We start from the raw sequence: 5363 nt of genomic DNA on the forward strand, positions 1-5363 counted from the left end.
CGGTTCCCACTTTATACCGGGGTCAAAGAAAAAAAAAAAAGGAAAGGGGGGGGTGGGTGGAGGGGAGAAAAAAAAGAAAAGCGACAACAAAACCCCAAACAAAACCAAAAAAACCCCAGCAAAAAGCGGGACGAGGATGGGGGAGGGAGGGAGCCCCGCGCTCAGTCCCCCGAGGATCTGCGGTTTCCCTGGGCTGGCTGCATGGAGAGGAAATCCCGGGAGCTTCTGAACTTGATCTCAACTCCGGGAATCTTGTCTGAAGTGCTGATCTTCTTCTCTAGCTGCTCAGCCATAGCGCTGCAGCCCTGGCCACGATATTTATATATCCATGTGCGTTGGTACCTATTACATCACCACCTACTGCTGCCCGCTGCAGCCTCCGGTTTAGCTGAAAGTCAAATTATCACCCCTAGATGCTTAACAACTCCGAAGCGTCTTGAAGGGAACGGGTGAGCAGCACTGGTGCTAAACAAGAGGGACAGCACAAACTTTTTAAAAGAAAAGGTCATATTTTGCGTTCATCACAGCACCTGCCTTCTCCTTTCCTTTCCTTTCCTTTCCTTTCCTTTCCTTTCCTTTCCTTTCCTTTCCTTTCCTTTCCTTTCCTTTCCTTTCCTTTCCTTTCCTTTCCTCTTTCCTTTCCTTTCTCCTTTCCTTTCTCTTTTTTCCTTTTTCCTTTTCCCTTTTCCCTTTCCTTTCCTTTCTCCTCTCCTCTCCTCTCCTCTCCTTTTCCTTTCTTTTTCTTTCTTCCCTCTTTATTTGAATTAATACTAAACAATATGGTCTTATTTACATATACTTTGTATTTACACACATTTCCTCAATTTGTATAAAATATGATTTTTTCATATATGTATATACAAATATACACTATAACTAAACTGCATAAATTTTACTTTTTTTTCAAAACAGAAAAGAAAAATTTAAATCCTCAAAGATTACTTTCTAAGATAAAAAGTCAGTGATGAGAATTAGAGTAATATATGTTGCAATCCATTTACAGAAACATGCAAAAGTCGTTTTATCTTTCTTTCTCTTTTTATCCATTTCTCTCTTCTTCCTTCTTTCACTTTTTCTCTCTCTCTCCTTTTCTCTCTCTCTCTCCTTATGTGCTTACAAATGCTAACGTAGGACACAAACATCTCAGAACGCCCAGCACACTTTCCCCCCCAACACAATGTGTGACTTTGTGGAAATCTGTGGAATTTCAGCTTTCTCTGTATCCAAGCGACAGAGTTTACAGTTTGCTGGATGCAGAAAAAAACAGGTCCCTTCATTAAAAGCCCAAACAGTTGTTGCATGGGAGGTTTAAGAAACAAAAAATGAAATAACTCGAAAAAATATAATAATAACAAAGGGCCTGGGCTTGCACAAAGAGGAAAACACTTAAAGAGGCAGCATGTGCTCCAAAGTGGCAGGAAAGTTTTGATTCTAAGTAGCCCTTTAAGAAAGCAGAAAGCACCCACTGCTCTGGAGCACGAGGGGTCTGGAGCTCCCTCTTGGTCACTGGGCTGGCAGGGGCTGTAGTGACACCAGTTTATTCCCGAGTTTTAGAGGCTGCCCATTCACCCAAGCACTGCTGTGCTTCTCCATAGCATGATTTACTAATCTTTACTACCTGTGCACTTGCTGAGATGTCGCTGCTGTGTCTCAGTGATGCAGTGGGTCTTGGGCAATTGCTTCGTTTGCTTTAAGGTCATGAAAACGAAGCTCAGAATTTACCAGCAGAAGTTTTGATCCCATCAGCCTAGGATCACTTTGTTTACAGCAAATCCCATCTGTTTTCTCACCTCACTTAGCTTAAGCCTGGGCCCTCAGCAGGTTTTCACAACCAACAGGTGAGGAGACATTAGGACAGTTTTGGAAGGTCCTGAATTCATACAGAAGTGTGTGTGTGGTGGGGGGGGGAGGTGGTTTGTGACTCAAGTCCTTTATAGCCTGAGGCCAGTTCGGTCTTTCGAGCCAGCAAAGCTCTCCTGCTGTTCCAGCAAAGGATGCGAGAGAGAAAAGAGAATTGCCCCAGGGCAGATGACAGCTCACCTAGGTGTGAAAATCTCTGACCTTCGCTAAACCTGAGCAAACTCAGATGAGGTGCTTTTAGTTCTTCTTGTGAGGTGCATGTACACAACTCTGTGTGTGTGTGTGTCTTTCTCCTGCCACCAGTCTCAGGATGGAAAAGGAACTGCTGCTGCTTTGGGGGTGATTGCAGTCTGGTGCTGTAGAGGTAAAAGAATCCCAGGTGTAGTTTTGTCTCGATGTCAAACAAGTTAATTTGTGTGTGTGTGTTTAAAGACAGCAGTGTTTATATTTTGCTCTGTGTGGGTTGACAGGCTGGTCAATCCATTGAGGTCAAATGCACAGACATTTACTACAGTCCTGCTCACCTCGGGTCCATCTAGACCCAAGAAGCTCAGTGGGTCAGTTCTGGCTTGAAGAGCAGTGCATCAGGCAAAGCCCAGCTGCTCATGGGTTTGGAAACAGCAAACAGCACTGGGTGAATCTGGGATTAAGATTATTTACACTCTGAAGGAGGAGGCCAAGGAGTGGAGCTCCTGCTAACACACCTACTCAGGAGCAAAATTCAGCCTCATTTCCACAGCTCGTGGGTCACAGGGCCAGGCCTGCTTGGCCTCACTGCCATGGGCAGCAGGGGTCCCTGGCCCATAAAAGCAAGAGCTCTGAGACCTTAGTCCTGTGAATGTGAAAGCACATTACAACTTCTAGTTAGGGAGGTGAGCTGGAGGTCCAGCAGGCTCTGGTGCCTTCACCCCTTTGGGACATACGGAAATGGGTCCTAAAATGCCCTTTCAGGCTCTGAGTTGATATGTTTGCAAGATCAGGTCCTAGATGATGGCACAGAGCAGCCAGAACACCAAATTATGTTGCCATGATATCACTGATGAGTAGAGACGTTTCTACAAGTTCATTCTTACGCTTGTTAGAGAATTAAGCAGCACTTTTCCCACAAAACAAGTGGGAGCAAAAGCAACAAGTTTCTAGCTAGGAATGAAATTATAAGCTTTGGTTTTGCTTTCAAATTTTATATATCCCTGTGTGTGAGAGCTTGCCTAGAGTCTACCTATGGAACATCAGTCCTGGTGCCTCAGAGCCCTCCCATTGCCAAGCTGGTCATACCTGTGAAAAATCCATAGGGATGAAAGGAGAGCAGAACCGCAGCATTTGCAAGTTGCACCGAGTGTTAATGACAGGTGGAAGCTGCTGACCTTCAGGGCCTTTGTGCTGCTACACAGACATTTCCAGCTGGAAATTATTGTCACAGGAAACCCTTAAAGCAGCATGTTCCCCATGGAAGCCATGAACCTGTGTCAGCAAGGCTCCCCAACAGGCTTTCACATGATAAAGGGGAGCTGGTGTCTCCAGATCATCCCATAGCTAATTCTGCTGAATCTTCCACATCGTGCCCTGCTCCACAGCTCTGTGTCCCCTGCTCCTGGTGTCACACACTCTTTCACAGTAATCATTTAAATATTAAAACAGGTAAAATGTCTCCATCTTTGTACTGGCTCTGTTCCCTGGGAAGCATGTGGGGATGTCACAGTTCAGACAGCTCTGCTTTCCAAATTCCTCTAGGCTTAAAGTATAAGAAAGAAGAAAGGATTCACAGAATTCACGTCCACACCCAGGTTCAAGCCCCATATCATGTATTCTGAAAGAAAAAGGGAAAAGAAGATGGAATCTGGAATATCTTTACAACCTTTATGGAATTTATTCTGCAATTGCAGTGGCATGGCAGACATCCAGACTTGGCTCCATGTCTGTATCTCTCAAGGGGTCTAGGTCCACAATTTAAAAATCAATTTACATGTTTATTAACCCCAGTAAATAGATGTAAATGACCCTGAAAGCTACTGCTCCTGAGCTTTTCTGTTGAAGGCAAATATTGTACCAAGACCCTTTGATCTGGAAGGACAGGGAGCGGATGGGAAGGGGCACGGAGGAGGATCTTGTTAGGAAAAAAAAACCCTTTCACCATGTTTCCATGCTACGAAAACATGGTAAAAGAGCAAGCCCGTACCCCAGCTCCCCCCTGGGCCCCCTCCCCTTTTAATTATGATGATTTTGGAAGCCAACTACCCAGCGACCTGCAGCAGGGACCTGCCTGAGCGAGCCTTTCTCACGTTCACGTCTGGCTGCCCCTCAGTGGGAGCAGGGGCGGTGGTCCCGGGGGGCACAGCCTGGAATGCAGCTCCGTGCTGGGGGCCCAAGCCCCCAGTGGTTGGGGTCGCTGGGAGACCTTCACCATCCAGGCCTCTGCTGCCTGCATAACACACATACCCACACACGAGCTGGAGAGTCGTATGCACCCTTCTGGCTTTCTTTCCTCCCTCCCCCTCCTCTCTGTTTGCAGCTGGTCTATTTGATCTCCATGTGCCTGGGCTGTTTGCTGTCGTGAGCGTCTTGGCCTGATCAAAAAGCTTATTATCTCGAGGGATGTTGTAGTGGTAGATATTAGAACAGGGCAGTGGGGTGTGGCAGCAGGTAGCTGCAATGCTGGGCAAACATCAGAGGCACCAAGAACCTCTCTCCACTGTATTTGAATCGGTTGGGTGGGAGGACTGGGTGTCATTTGGCTTGGGGTGGGTCATGGATGGACTTTTTCAACAGCTGCTCCCTCTGCTGCTGCTGAGCTTGTGCAGTCAGACATCCCTGCGTATCTCTGAGCAGAAAGGACATGACTGCATCCATCTGTGTGGCTCCTGCAGGTCTTGAGCAGCTTGGATGTAACACTTCCAGCCTGTGACCATGCAGGGATGGGCACCAAGGAGCTCTGACTGGAGGATCAAGCCGCAGACATTTGACTTTCTGTGAGTTACATTCAGTGTCTTAGTGGCCTTTTTCCTTGCTCCTGGGCTCTGTTTGTTTGCTTAACTGCTTTTGAGCTGAAAAATTGCTGCAACACCAGCTCCAAGGCATGAGCTGGAGGTGTGGTGATAGCCACCCCCTGGGAGACCTGAGGCCACCAGCCAAGCACCCTGATGTGGTCATGGCAAACCGTTTCCTTGCCCTGCTGTTCCTCCTTGCTGACTGATGTATCAGCAGCTCTCAGGTGAAGAAAGACACCAGGGCAGCCTAACACACTCTGTCTCTGCAGGCTGCAGCTTTGCTCCATGCTTTTTTTTCCCCTGTGCATTCCCTACAGCAAAAATTCCCAATCCTGTCACTATTGGGCCTGTAGTTTTCCAGCAGTTTTCCCTGCTCCAATGGCTTTTCCTCTGCTCTCAGCCCCTTCTGCTGCACGTGCTCCCTGATGCCCACAATCCTCTCACTTCTTTCTCCCTTTTTCTGTAGCTATCCTACTTTCTTCTCCATTCTCGGGACAAAATGATCAGCTTACAGAAACA

This window comes from Chaetura pelagica, unplaced genomic scaffold (assembly GCF_000747805.2).
Source record: "Chaetura pelagica isolate M959 unplaced genomic scaffold, ChaPel_1.0 scaffold401, whole genome shotgun sequence".
NCBI lineage: Eukaryota > Metazoa > Chordata > Aves > Apodiformes > Apodidae > Chaetura > Chaetura pelagica.